At 32.4% G+C, this 16638-nt stretch overlaps 1 protein-coding gene across 3 annotated transcripts in view; it reads left to right on the top strand.

Moving 5' to 3' along the window:
• The window catches only part of LOC149418175 (tolloid-like protein 1), a 265789-nt gene that overhangs the window by 177824 nt on the left and 71327 nt on the right, over positions 1 to 16638 (top strand). The window lies entirely within an intron of this gene.

Here is a 16638-nt window from a genome sequence, read left to right as displayed (position 1 = left end):
AACATGAACTATCTAATTTCCGCATATTGTTTCATCACTGTAACTCATGTACTGTTTGTTTCGATAATATCAAATAAATAAATCAGCAATATTCATTTTTATCCGTGCGCCATCTTGTTACTAGAAGATAAATAGCACAAAATAATCGTCGTGACTGCACGCCAATGGAGGTATACCTATAAATTCAAGTCCCGCATTGAACTCGCCCAATATTAAATCTAAACTATTCTCAAACGCGTCAGCCTTACCGTTTCAAGACGTAGTTCTGTCGCGTGGGATGTGCAGAACTCAGCATTGTCTCAGTCATTCACCAAGTACAATGGCGGCTGATAAAGCAGCGGACCCTTCTCGCTAATGGCGTCGCTTCCACTATTATTTAGTTCTCCAACTCGCGCCAGTGAAACAATCAACTCGCCCACCATGGCCGAATAGTTTTCAACAAAAAAATGGAAGAAAACAGCGGAACGAAAGAATGCTGCACCTTCACCCGAATGGTGTTTATTCTTTCTTCCGACGACATTGGAATGAGTTCTTCAAATGAAAAACCAATGAATGGATGCTCTACATTTTTTTAATCAGTGAACTGGTGTTTTCAGGAATTTGCGTCGGTATTTTTACACGTGCGCAATTTAGAAATTCTGATTGAAAAAATATTTAAGGTTTTATAATTTCACTCCAAGTAGCCAACATGGCTTTTGATAATTCCTAAGTTAAAACCACCTTTTTTTAATAGATATTGTAAACAAAACTTACTGCACGGAGAAAAATGAGTATTGGTTATTTATTAAGAATCTCAAATTATTGGTAATTCGGTTAAGGCGAAGCTTAATGCTAAATCACTATTTTGATTAATCTTTATAACGAATTGGTGTACATTATGAATACCAAAACATATGCTTTAGATAAATTAAAGGTTTTCCTATCGTTTCGCTTAAGTAGCTAGAATACAAATAAAAAAATATTTTTCAATAGAGATATATGAACGCGTACAAGAAAGAACTTTTTAAAAATACAGTATTATAGCTAAGATTATCTTTGACAGTTTCACTTGATTAACTTTTTTGCTTTCTTATAAAATTATTTACAAAATAAATAAAAACCAGTTTAGTGCTTGAAATCTAACGTTTCTAGACTACGTTTGTCAAGCGATTTTAATGCCTATTACCTACAATATTAGGTATACCAAGAATAAACACTTTTTTGTTTTGTAGCTTCCTCTTAAAAACGGGCTTTCAGGCCTTTAACAAATAAATAAATAGGTTTCCTGATATACTTATTTTGCCACGTATTCCGACATCGTGATAATATATTCGATATTTTTAAAAGTTTACCAGGAAACCTTTTAATATATTTGCTAATGCCTGAAATCCCATTTTAACCGGATTACCAATAATTTGAAGAGATTCTTAAAAAATTAGCAACATTCATGTAGTTTAGACAGGAAATCTGGATATATATATCGACATGACCTGCGAAAAATTTAAGTACGAACTCTTTATTTTCGCATTTACGAGGTTTTTGTAAAAAAAATAAAGTAAGTAAAAATTAAATAATGTTTACCGTAGGTACGCAAATGTCGTAAAAGCAAAGTCGTTTTATGCAAGACCAAAGTTATAGCTTTTAAAGATGATTTTTTAAATGAAATTTTAAGTGTAGAACGGAATAAATTGTTTGAAAGTTACAGCTTCCTGCAAACCTTTATTATCTGCATAATATTAAAAAAATAGTTAAGTATTTTTTTATATGATGATAACACGATGATAGTCGGTGGTACAATGACATCTTGATGGAGGAAAGGGGAAAGTGGTTGAGACAGCTACGCTATTAAGAGCTCTATAGAACTTTATATTTTTAATTGTAAATTATATTTTATTTTTACTGACCGCCGTTTGCCCTTTGAAGGTAATATTATTATATTAAGCAAACTAAACTTGATATTTGTAACCCAAACGGAGCGAATAAAATGAGCTAAACCACAAAAAAATAGTTGTATTTAAAATGTCAACCAATATATCTACTCTTATTTATTCTAATTAGAACGTCAATTGAATAATCTATTTATTTTTTGGAATAACTTAGTGCGTAAAACCTCAAATTGTAATATAACATAAAGATAATTGCCAACAACTAAAAATGCGCGGTGAGAAAAATGAAGACAATGTTGGTAGTTCTTATTCGTAGTATGATGCAGTTCGACCGAAGGAGATAGGGTCCCATTAGCTCAATTGGTAGAGCGGTACCCCGGCAAGGCAAGGGTCTTGGGTTCGAGTCCTAGATGTGACCGTATCCTTTTCTGATTTTTCTGTTTCAGATTTTCGTTTAGGAATCGCTTAGGTATATTGTCTTCAATAATTGAATAATCTATTCTCTAAGATGACTCAAATTTATCCAATTAAGAATTTATACCGATTTATACCAGTAACTATCTGACGTGTACCCGGCGCTGTTGTGGGTTATTTACCTTAAGAGATAGACATATACTATTGCACACTTTTCTATAGGCCTGCTCAAGATATAAAATTCCGTAGTACATTATTTCGATGTATTTTATAAGGATTAGCCAGCGTTAGCAATGTAAGCGCCCGAAAATATTTTTTTAAGACTTGATTACAAAATATCGATTTTCTCTACATCATATAAATATAATTTACATGTATTGTATATAAACCTTCCGGAAGAAATTCTCTAAAGGATAATGAAAATCCTATCAAAATCCGTTGCGTAGTTTATAAGAACTAAGGGCACAAACAGACAGACATAGATAGCAACTTTATTTTATATTATTTAGAGATTTCACTGTTTTTTAGTTCCTAAAGAAATATATATATATTTATTTTACATTTTAGAGCCGAAACAATAATTATATAAAAAATGGCAAAGTATGCCCCGCGAAAGTTATTAAAAACAAATTTTTTTCCGTTATTGGTAAGAAAAAATTCACAGCGTATCTTTAAATGCAACTTGGACAATTGTCTAAAGATTTTAGCCTATTTTAAGCGAGTTATGTTTTATTAAATATTTTTACAATTAACAATCATATTTACATATCTCCCTTTTAATTCACATTCTTCTTCTTTTGGAAAGCTTACTACGGAGCCTTAAAATTTCTTACAATCTTATGATTTAATTTATTTAATGAAAGTTCCTAGTTGTCACTAATGGAAACTTTAAAGAATCTTTGATTCAGAAGAAAACGATATTGTGAGCAAAAAAAAAAATAGTTCGGTAACTTATGATTTCACATAATTTATTTTAAATGTTCCATTCTCGTAGTGGTGTACAAATAAATAGACATCCAGAAGTCAAATTTGTAAAAATTTAGTTTAGACTTATAACTCTCCTCTACCCACCGATATGAATGGACAATCGTCAATCACGTGAATATAGGTAACCCATATAAATAAAAATCGCATATGTTTATCCGAGACACTAACCTAACATTGGTTTGTAACCTAGATAAACTTTTGTTTCTATTTTTATTTTATTTCCAGGGTTCCGCCTACCTAATATACATAAATTAAATGGTACTGACGTTTCTTATAGCCCCGCGTATAGTATCGGGAATACCAATATATGAAAATATCGTTGACAGAAATGATTGGAAATGATTGTCATCACATACAATTTTCATTTTACGTAATTAATTTGAATAGGTAGTTTCTTTTTATAGTAATTAAGGTGAATCAAAAGGCCAGTGATCTCGAATAATTACCATATTTTGATTTCAGTATTTATCAAAATACAAATTAAAAGCGCGAAACACCGCCACCAAGTATGTCAATATGCTACACTAACGCCTCTAGCGGCCAGCATTGTTGATACTGCCAATATTTTCCGTGAGTTAGCTTTACGTATTATCAATATTAACCCTTAGCACTTGAGTGCCGCCATAGGGGCGGCAACTCATGGTTTGCCGTAATACTCGAGTGTAACAACAAGAAAATAAAGTCTTATTTCTAAATATTTATAATAAATTGTTATTTTTTTTTTCTTTTCAATATAATTTGACTACAATCATATTACTGCAATTAAATAGTAATAAGTTAAGGGATTCTATTTTTCCAAAAAAAAAAATTTTTAAAAGTTGTTGTTTATTATTATATTTAATTATATTTCAATTCAAATGATTTATTTTAAATGTTTTATTTTTTCGTAGGAAGCAATCACTTTGTGGTTAGACATTATATATTAAATCAAATAAAACACTTCGTTTATTAACCACGACTTTATTATTATTACATCTACCGTTTCGCTACAGTCGAGCTTCATCAGGATGTGAAATATAACTTATAGTTTGTTAAGTTATATTTCACATCCTGATGAAGCTCGACTGTAGCAAAACCGGTAGATGTAATAATAAAAAAGTCGTGGTTAATAAACAAAGTGTTTTATTTGATTTAATATTAAATGTTTTAAGTTATATATATAGGTAGGCATTTACCAAAAAACTTTCGAGTGCAAAGGATATTTGATTATATTGTACTAGAATACAAAGTGTAACTTATCGATGTACAGCTTTCAGTTGGACGATAATAATAATAAAACAAGTAATAACGTGGAAAATAAGTACGGGTAGTAAGCAATTGAAAATGAAAACAGCAATCCTAACCACTTCACACTTAATTATTTCCGTTTACAAACTTTATTAATATTGTCTTTTCAGAGAATTCCATCGCAGTGAACTGGTTTTTTTCCTGTGATATCTGTGGTCGGCTCGTTATGAACCTCTCAGTCAAGGCAATATGTTTTTATTCAGAAACTATTTAAGGTCGTTCCATTTTAATGGGCCAGAAGCTGTTAGTGTTTTATGTATTTGAAACAGTTTTATATCCCAATATCTGAAAGGAAATCGCACGAAGGCGAAATACTTAGGAAATAAAAATTAATGGGAATATTGCGAACCGATTTATGGCCTAGAAATAAAGCTGTGGCACCAATCAGATTGTGCTTTTCCCAGGAGGGGATATCAGGATGCGTTGTGTGGGACCAAACTGTGATTTATTACATTATTAGGGATAGGTTTACTATCTGATATAGAAGTTTGTTAATTATTGATAATTTTATCAGTATTTTTTTAGTAGGAAAATTCAACCTTTGGTCGTAATACAGAACATATTTATTAGGTAGTTCGAAATAGTTATTAAATAGTGTGCTAAAAATCAACACGTGTATCATATTTCTTTACTGGTGGTACTTGTCTATCGGTCATTTTTTTCCATAGCTTTTTTTATGCTAAACTATATTAAAAGCTTCCCTGAGGTCTAGGAAGTCTGTTTGTTATGTAAAGTTTCACCCCTGGTGCATGCATTCGTAGAATAGCAAGCAAATCTAAAAACTGGGAAAACCTACCTAGGAAGATTGTTTCAGAGAATTTTAACAATTCATCAATTTTCAAAGTAAATTTTTAAAGTTCTGTGAAAATTCTATTCATGTTCTGTTGGATACTGCAGTAATTCAACTGGACAGTAATGATATAATAAGACAACTTGAATAGAAGCTTTACAGAATATGAAAATTAACTTAAAACTTTTGATGAGTTGTCCAAATTCAAATTTTCACATGGCCCTTAGAAAATTCCCACAAACGTCATGAAAAGTGGACAGCTTTTCTGTTCGGAATTTATAGGTTATTTCAGTCATTTTAAGCTTGCGTTGTTGTTTCCATCAGGAGCTATGGAACTTTGAATCTACTTAATTTATTTGTCCATTTAGCTGTTAACAAATAGGCCATGACGCCTTCTAGTTTATTCCATATTTTATTATTTTTATAATCGCCCAAAAACAGGGACTGAAAATAATTAAAAATTTCTATAATTTTAAAGTTAATCTCTCCCTATAAAATTACCTACCCACGTTGCTGGATTTTCTTCAACCCTGGCCTTTGGCCATTTTAAGATGAATAATAAATATAACATAACCTTCAAATAGTACGTTGATATCAATAATCCTGAGGCCATAAACACTAAATTGAAATAGTAATAAAACAGTTTCTAAATGTAATAAAATACTTCCTAATGCATTTCCAAGGTTATTAAGATACATTTTATTATTTAGCCGAATTTAGTTCTACTAACCAATAAAATTAAAATACATACATTTTCTATTAACTATTAATTTAAGTGATTTACGCATACCTATAATGATTTAATTTAAAAATTTCCATCATGACTTTAAAAAAACAAAATTGTGATTTAAATATCTCCATTCGGTACTCAAAAATAAAATCTGCTAACGAATAACTTATCCTTTTACAATGGCTGTATATTAAAACATGCATTACAGAGATTTATAGATGAATCTGACAGCATACAGGATATCTCGCATTGTAATATCACCATTCGTCATTTTTACCATGGCTAAAATTTCAATCACAAATAATAAAAAAAATTGTATTGATCGTAGATACAGATCCTCTTACAAGCTTTAAGTGATTTTTGTCATGATTTTATCCACATTTTTTTCAAGTAACTTACCACCCCAAACACAAAACACAGAGCACGAACTCTCAAAAGCAATATTCAACTTTGGGGTAAAGTTTGCGAATTAGCCGTGGAAAACCCGAATTAGTGGTAAAATCAGACAAACTTTCAAACTCTCACAAGAGGCTTTCTAATAAATTTCAATTCTGAACAGACGAATTTCTTTCCATGAAAGAAAAAAATGTCACAATGCCCTTTTGAGAAGTGCTTTATTTTCCACTAATAGTACGTAAAAATTACAACCGTATGAAATGAAATTTTTTATACACTGTGTCCAAGAATTCGCAGTAAAAACTGATGAATCTACACAACATTCGGAATCTTGAGCTTCGGAGATTTGGGCATTTCGTTTTCGAGTAAATCAAGTCTGTTATTTCTCCGGGGTTTTCCCACAAACTCTCTGATTCAATTACACTCATACTTTTTTGTGATAGATTGACAATTGCTCTGCTTTCTTGATTAGCAGGCTGTTGGAATAATCTGGACCCCGACCTTGAAGTTATCCCCTTATTTATTATTATTTTATTCTCGACAGCTATCGCTGCCTTTGGGTGACCTAATAGACTAATCTTGTGCCATCACGATATTACAGAGTCAGTAGTAGGAACTTATGTAATCAATCTTGAAAAAAGGGACATCTAACCGCTGATATCAGCTGTTTGTCTTTTAAAATGTGTAAGCAGAGATCCAAAAGCTATTTCACTCTTTAGATGTCGAAAAAAATATCAAAAATCTCAGATAGGTGTATACCATTCATGTGATAAGAAGTGAGCATTGCTTACTAAACATTTAATTTGTTACTAAACAATACAAGTGACTAAAACTAAGGATGGGTTGTTTCAGAGAATTTGAAAAATTCATCAATTCTCAAAGTTGATTTTCAAGTTCTGTGAAGGTTCTGTTCAAGTTCAAAGTCGATTTTCAAGTTCTGTAAAGGTTTTATTCAAGTTCTGTTACTATTACAATTTTGTAAAACAACTGGCCAATAACGATATAATAACAGAACTTGAATAGAACCTTCACAGAACTGAAAAATTAAATTAAAAGAACTGTTCAAATTCTATTAAGGACGGGTTGTTTCGGAGAATTTGAACAATTCATCAAATTTCAACGTTCATTTCCGGGTTCTGTGAAAGTCCTATTCAAGTTTTGTTATTATATCATTATAGGCTAGTTACTTGACAAAACTGAAATTAAAACAGAACTTGAAAAAATCTTTCACAGAACTGGATAATGAACGTTGATATTTGATGAATTGTTCAAATTCTCCGAAACAACCCGTCCTAAGTCATTCATTCAAATGAATGACTTATTATTTTGCTTAGATATTTCCTTGATCCGTCTTTACTGAAAAGGCCACAAAATATTCATCACATTCCAAGCTCTAAAAGTCTTATTTAACTTCATCAAATATCACACCATTCAGTCGAGAAAAACTGACAGCATCTCGTCGAGTCGTCATAAAAGAAGATTACAGTATCTTTACCTCCATTTTGGAGTGCATAATCTCTTTCATTCACTGAAGACTTTCAAAAGACGTTGGGTGTTTGAACTAGAATATTTATTTCGACTTCCAATATTCTCTCAGATTGATTTTGCTTATTGCCAGAGCCTTTTGCGTTATGTCGGGGATTGCTTATTTAATAATAATATATTATATGAGATATCTTCCTATCTCTACGAGTCCTAATTTGCCAAGTCATCTAATCCCATACAATATGAGATAATATCGAACTAAATACACCAATCGTTTAGCCATAAGTAGAATGCAATAAAAATGAATTCAATTTTCCCACACTGTTCCAAAAAGAATTTCCTTTATTTCAGTAAACCGAATACAATGGAAAAAGAGCCTTTTAATATTCCCCTTGGGATGGGAACCTACAGGGCATTACTTAAGGTTGCTTTTGGGGCATTCAATGATAACCCATTTACCTCTTTTTGTATACCACTTTTTAAAATCACTAAAAAGGTTCAAATGTATTGAATCGTATAGTTCAATCATATTTGAATTACATTCTGAATATTTTTTATGTGTCATCTCACTAGAGCGCCTCTGTAAAGGCGTCGGGCTATGTCAGTTGGGCAGCGTTGTGGGGCGGGTTAAGATAGGAGCTGTAGGGAGGAATTATTAGTGCGTGTCTTGAAGAGGCCCGACTCAAATGAAGGACTAAAACGAATGCCGGTAACTCGTTCCACATACGAGTCGTATTACACCAAACGGATGTTCCGCTCGTGTACGTCGAGTTTCACGTACGTGCACCGGTGCAGGCTCCATTAAAATACCTGTAGAACAGACTCATCATGCCCACATTGCGTATGTGCATTGGCGATGGCAATCGGTCTGTTAACAATGTATTGTCAATCAGACAGACTGCCCTCCTTTGCACAGAATCAAGGTTTATCGAGATTTGTAGGGCTCCAGCCTAGAGGTGGCACAAAAGTTTTAGTCAAAGTTTTTTGCGAAGCTACTAATAATAGTTTCCATATTTAATCTTACACATTTACGATAAAAATACAATTCCGTTTTTGATTCGAAAGTGGGCATTTAATTCAAATTGAACAAAAAGTTGTCATCTAAAAAAATTTTTTGGCTTTTCAATTAAGATTATTTCACTGATAAATTATATCCCCCTTACTTATAAACGCGGTATAAATATTACGCGGCTCCTAAGGTCGTCACATTAAAAACTTGACTTATTACCATAGTATTTGTTTGGTTAAAATGATCTAAAACCATGCTCAAGGCCGGCTTTACCACATCGTTAAACGAGCGTATAAGAATCTATTTAGCAAAATGGTAAGAATGGTTAGCAGTGTACTGCAATGAAGTTCTGATTTGAACTCGGAATGGACGAAAGTAAACGGATTACTATAGAAATGAGATCCCCTAGGCGTGTGTGGTGTAAAACCATTTACGACCGTATTACGGATTGAAGAAATCCGAAAATAATGCACGTTTATTTATTTATTGTTGTACGATAGAATAACCATCCATTTGCAGTACAAGATTTAAATATATTCTTAAAATTTAAGAAGATGTATAAAAGGATTTAAGGTTGAAGAGTACTTAAATATATCTTCTGCTTTAGAAATTTCATTGGAAATCACCATTCTTAATGCCATACTTATGCTGTGCAATATACTACGCAACATAGCATTCCAAGAGGAATTAGCTATCAAAAGCTATGCACTACACATAAACTGAAGGTATTGCAAGATTTGTATAACTTCTCGTTTCTGGGTTAAATCTATTCATTGCCTCGAGGAAGTCTGGTACATGAACCTCAGATATTTAACGTAATTAACAAACGCTTATCAGGTTAATATTAAAGGTATATGACGAACAGTAGCTGGAAAAATAGTCGTTGTCGCGCAGAAAAACATGCGAAATTCTGTATAACAGAAGAGTGCGTACGGGACGATGTGTGAATGTGAATGAAGCAAAAAGGAAGAGCTGTGAAACGTTACATCCAATCTACTTATCGTTGTGGTAAAACGCATTACGATTAGTTAGTTGGTATTTCGTAATTGCTATTGGTGAGAATTGATGGACAAATAAATAGATATTTCCAAGTTTTTAAAAACATTTCGAATACTTTGAGAAATTTTTGTTTAGCAAAATGTTGGCGCAATAATAATTATATATTGCCGTGAAGGTACATGAAATCTATTTAATATCTCTGGTGTTCTGACGGTTCATCTATCAAATAAATGGAAACGTCAATCCGGTTGTCTATTTGGGTCTGATATTTCAAGGATCATTTGATAGCGTTCTTCCCATTTAATCACAACAATGGAGTATCTCTGAGATTGCCGACAGATTAATTAGAAGTTCCTACAAATACATTGTGACAGGGCACCCAGTAAAAAATGTAACTAATGAAGACAATATTATCGGCTCTGGAATAAAAGATTTGAAACACAAAGATTCCATTACATCTAGGATTAAATAAATTAAAAATTATTTATTTTTCGGAATAGAAACGGAACAGAAAAATCAGAAAAGGATACGGTCACATCTAGGACTCGAGTCGGTCCCATTAGCTCAGTGGTAGAGCGGTGTCCCGGAAAGACAAGGGTCCTGGGTTCGAGTCCTAGATGTGACCGTATCCTTTTCTGATTTTTCTGTTTCATATTTTCATTTAGAAATTGCTAATATTGTCTTCAATAATTAAATAAAAAATTGAAACATTGGTTCTTGATATAATGAAGGATTTGTGACAAGGGAAGGTACTTACTTACTTAAGGTACCTACGTACCTTATGTATTTGTGTAACCATGCGCGTAGAAAAATCTGTATTGCAAATCTCTTCAAATTATTGGTAATCCGGTTAAAAACGTGATTGCAGTCCTTAACTAATGTTTTAGCAGGTTGCCTTATAAAGTTTTATTACATTACGAATATATAATATTTTTGCATTTCGTCATTATATATTGTCAAGGCAACTGCCTTTTTTTAAAGGCAAATGAGCATAATGCATGAACACGTGCTCCGATATATTAGGAATTTACTCAAAGTTTATCAGGAAACGGCCTGCAATCCTGTTTTTAACCGGATTATCAATGATTTGAAGAATATGTGTTGAGGAATATTTTATGTTGGAGTTTAGGTAAAAGAAATGTTGAAAGCATCTACAGATTCGTGTTTAGTCTCTAAACGAAGTGCAACCGAGGTTTCAATTCTAAATACGGTGGAATTCGTGAGGATTGCTTAGAATATCTTCACACAGATTTTCAAAGAAAATATAAAACGAGGTAAAAATACCCGAGTTTTTTCGTTATTTGACGTTATCAACATTATCATTGGTGAAAATGAAATCTAAAGTTACGATACAAACCCAAGTTTCAACATAATCGAATAAATTTCATTTGAAAAATTGTAATTAAATATTCAAAAACTTTATTATATCTTTTAAAAACGTTTAAACGGTATTTTTAAATACGGCCCTTTGAATTTGAGTTTTGTTTTCGGTACCTAATTAATTAATGCTTATCTTAGAGGGTGAAACTAACCCACTTGCTGGCATCCGATCGAGCTGAAACTCGGCAGATAAAAACATCGTTGATGACAATGCATTCTGTCAACTTTTGGTGGCAATCATGTATACATTTCCGTAAAATCGGATGATATTACAGCATTTAATATACGAAATTAAAGTCGTTCCTAATTCCTACCCGACCAGCATATGAAAATAGATACTGTAGTAAAAAAGCTTTGTTTTTGACGGCTTGATTTTTTTCAGAAATAAATTAACATTTCAAAGGTCCATCGCTCGAGACGAAAATGAAAAAGTTGAGTTTTTGTAGATATACAAACTGAAAGATTTGCAAATTTCATGCGGTTCACATTTGAGAGTTTTTACTGCTTCATTTAAACAGTCTTTCTTATTTTAAGTTTAGATCTGCTATTTTTATCGCATAAATTGTAGGTAAATGTAAAAGCGGGTTCACGTTTGACTAAAGCCATTTGAATTTCAAATCCCAAGACATCAGTTCCATTAAGGTCCGCAGCAAAATCAATAAAGCTCGTTTACCCTTCTCCATAATCCGCCCTTTCTATGACAAAAGCAACCTATTTGCATATACTCACACCTTTAAACAGCCTCCAGCAGAAGCTTATCTGAGTGTGAATGTTGTCTGATAATCTAACCTTTTACTCTATCTCCCCCCTTTACGTATTTTTGGCGTTCTTAGCTTACTTAGCCATGCGATTTTTTAATGCAAGCAGATGAGCAAAAGGTAACTGAAAATGAATTATAAATACGATGATTTCGAAGCTTTGTGACCTTTTACACGAGAAGGTAAGCAGAGCATTTGAAAATAGCGGAGCATCCAAATACAAACCTTTAAAAAATATACACTTAAAACAAATCATTTTTAATAATGTTATTATAATGAAGAAAACATCTTTTTCGTTAACACTATATTATTATTGTATCGTAATGAAGAAAACATCTATATAGTTAACACTATATTAATTAACATGTGCAGGGTTTTCCAATGAGGTATTATTTTGATGTTCAATCGTAAAAGATCAATGGTTTCGTTGCTTGTGTGGCACGTAGCGCCGTTTTGTTGAAAGTAAACGTTGTTCAAATCAATACCATCCAATTCCGGCCATAAAAAATCATTAATAATCTCTCGATAGCGCAATCCATTCACCGTAACTGTTGCTCCAGCCTCATTTTCGAAAAAGTAAGGTCTAATGACTCCGCCGGACCATAAATCGCACCAAACAGTCACACGTTGAGGATAGAGAGGCTTTTAAACAATAACTCTTGGGTTTTCCGAGCCCCAGATGCGACAATTTTGCTTGTTGAAATGGGCCTTATCACTCAAGATGATTTGCATTTGATTCACTCAAGTGAATTTTAATAATTTCAATGCGTTGTGAAAGCGTGTATCGTTCCATTTTTATTAATGTCGAAGTTTCTACTTGTCAAATGTCAAAAAATGACAGCTTCAAAAGTAACATCTACCGAAATAGCGGGCTATTCAAAATAACACCTCTTATTGGAAAACCCTGTATTAGTAACACTATTTTAAGTCTTCTATACAATTGCTACTTTATAGAATTACTTGTGTTTTTTCTGAGTTGCACTGTTTTCGCTTGGACCACTGCCTGTTTGGTATACAACAATGGTAGTCTACACATTTTGCGAGTAGGTTCAATGTTTAACATCCGAACAGTGCAAAAATTACATAAACTAAAATCATAGGTTTATTTTGTAGGCGAACACTGCAGCTAGTAGATAGATGTGACTGAACGTAATACGGTTCGTCAAAAATGCGCCACTCTAGTCAGTGTGCTCCAATTGCGTCTGCAAAAGACAGTTTGTTCACAAATTGAATTTTCAGTAGTCAGGCATACCTCATAGCCGGCTCTAGGCTAATTGGACCAATCTAGGACTGACTAGATCTGACTAGAAAAAAAACAAAAGCAAAGTGAAACAAAAATACATTAAAGTTAATTATTCCTTTAGTTGACGAAGCGCTCACCACCAAGCCAACATTTTACATGAATTTTCAGTGCGTCAATATATTTTACGCTAACGTCTTACCTTTACATTTCTAACAACGCTCCAATAGTGCTACACATTTGGCATGGCCTACCATGAGCGTAGAATAAAAAATGAAGAGAATTAATAATAAGTAGTTAATTTCATAGCGTATTTCCAACTATGGATACCATTATTTTTTTTGTTTTTGTTTCTGATCGATCTAATAATGTGTAATTTAAATATTTTCTTTTGTAACTAACCGCACATTCCTAAGCGGTTCAAACTGGCTACCACGGAATTATTATGTAGGTATTTTGAAAATGGCTCATTTTAAAACTTCACAGATAAATTATTCCTCACATTAAACATGCCATCAATACCATATTTTTTTCTGATAATAAAAAAATCCTCGAAAATACCCTAATCAATCTGACCGAGTTCTTTTCTTGTCAGACGTCAAGTTCGTGAAACCAGACTGTCCATTCGCAGTAATTCACTGTTTATTTCCAATTGCCTCCTCCAGGACCGTCGTAAACAGTGTTACCTGCCATTATTATTTCTCGGCCAGCTGTAACGTCTGTAAAGTCGAGCATCCTTTAGTATCCGAGGCGTTGACGCACAGTGGAATATTTTACGTCAAAAGTTGGCCAAAACTCGGTGAACTCTATGAAGTGATCGTGATAGAATGTTTTTATTTTTTATGAATTTTCAAAAAAGAAAATAGTGAATGCCCTACTGGTAAGACATACACTATTATAAGTGTTGAGCCATTATTTATTTATTTTAAAAAAGATCATTTTTAGTTTCAGTTTTGTGTAACAACTGGCCAGTAGTGATATAATAACAGAACTTAAATAGAACCTTCACAGAACTCGAAATTAAATTTTGAAATTTACAGAATTCTTCAAATTCTGTGAAACAACCCGTCCTAAGGACTAGGTTCTATTAAATTTATAATACAATAATACAGACAATTTTAAGAATGAACTAAACTACACTTTACGCCAAACTAATTTGGTTGTGTGGTATAATATTACACAAGAATTTAATTTTAATTTATTTTCGGTAAATTTATTTTTTTCGTTTTGCAATAATTAGCTTATAGACATGTGTTACACATACGTTCATAATTTGAAAGTTTATATGTATGGAAGTATTCCCAAAATTATTTAATGTATAAATCTCATGACAACACTCCCTACCTAAACACGAATTATTCTCAATTAAGGAGTTATTAATTAACAGCTTGAAACATTATATAATATAATTTGTTTCAAACACGTAAATATTTCCATTTGATGAACATTGTTAATGCCTTGAAAGCGAATGCCTTCTACTTATATATCTTAAACGATTTATTTTGTGACTCCATAGATAACATTCACAAAACGATAATAAAAAAATACTAGCGAAGAGAACAATAAAAATCGAATCACACAACGACTTCAATAATACTGTTTGCAGGGGTGTTATTATTAAAATGGCCGCCATATGATGTGATGAGTATCGAGCTTTCAGAATATGTAGAGTGTAAAGTGCACTAGTTTTGTGGGATAATTCTACATGATTTTAGAAGTAAAAAACATAATTTACTTTTTTTCAAAATTCTAATGTTTTAAAGGTATTTTTTAGTTAAAAAAATATGAATTGTTTGTACGAGAAAATAAATGTTCTTCTTTTCTTTACTTGTCTTTTTTACTTCTACCATCATCTAGAATCATCTCCCGAAGTTAGCGCACACTACCCCCGGATACCCTTGTTCAATTGATGGATTTTTAACAGAAGTAGAAGTTTGCGACTTATGGCCAACTTTATTCATAGAGATACCCGTCTGTGCGGCCGCGGCGATGCACCATCTGTTCAAACTCGACAAAGTGAATCTTGCGCTCTCTATCACATTTTACGTCCCCGGTAAAATGAACAAACTCAGGTGGGCACCGGGCGTTACAATTTAAGGACGTACTCAGACTCTGTATTCTCCTGGCTATAGTTTAGAGTCATCTGAGAACCACCTACAATGTTCTAGTTAAGTAGGTACCCGTTTTATAATTGACAAGTATCTTAAAGCTCCTTCAAACTGCTACATTGTCCCTAAAAGTTTAAGAGCATAGCTGCTGTGTACCTTTTCGTACTTTGCTTTGGGTACTAAAAGTGTATGACAACATTTAAAACGTTCCTGACATGTATTTGTATTTTTAAAAGTTACGATGTTTTAGCTAGAAACTTTTACATTATTTTATCTTATTACCAGACCACCTAAATAACTCATAATAAATAATAATGTTGTTGCCGAAGTTTCAAAGAAAAAAAACAGAAGATTTTCGAGAATTGCACCGACTTTTTTTTTCAAATATTGGTCTTCTAGCGGGAAAACCATCCCCCGACTCCACATTAATTATAGAAAATTTTCCTTAATTCTTCATATGGGTAAATCTTTTAATTTTCGTCATATTTATATATTATTTAATTTTTTTTTGTTATATTTTTTTTAATGATAAACTAACGTTTATAAGACAATGTTTTATGCATAGCATAAAGGATAACAAATAATTATAATCAATAATTAGTCATCCGAAATACTAATACAAATTGAAAATATCTCCCGAGTAAAAATAAATGGCACCCACAGGAATTGAACCCGTGCCTTCTGATGTCCGGTCAGGTGCTCTGTATCTACTGAGCTATGTCGGCTTATTTCCAACCCGCCAAATGATTCAATATGTACTAGTACCTCATTCAACAATTACTGCTTACCCAAATAAGCCGACATAGCTCAGCGTATACAGAGCACCTGATCGGATATCAGAAGGCAGATATTTTCAATTTGTATTTGTATTTCGGATGACTAATTATCCATTATAATTATTTTTATATTATTTCAATTTTTGACAAATTTACATAATTTAAAACCATTAAAACAAAACAAATACGAATTTCGTATAAAGCATTTTCAATTAAGAAATTTGATCTAATTTGATTTATATACTTATTAATGATGATTTTTTAATGGTATTCATAGTTTGTGAAAATTCAATGAACTGAAATTTACAGTGAAATTATATTTAAAATTAATTATTTTCTTCTAACGTCATTTAGGAAGAGGTTTCATTGATTACCCCACTTATCTGCGTTAATACGAAAATTGAATTACAATAT

This window comes from Hesperophylax consimilis, chromosome 14 (assembly GCF_061612785.1).
Source record: "Hesperophylax consimilis isolate HC1 chromosome 14, BYU_Hcon_1.0, whole genome shotgun sequence".
NCBI classification, from domain to species: domain Eukaryota; kingdom Metazoa; phylum Arthropoda; class Insecta; order Trichoptera; family Limnephilidae; genus Hesperophylax; species Hesperophylax consimilis.
Note: the sequence above shows the minus strand (reverse complement) of the source record. Positions and strands in the feature narration are given on the sequence as shown.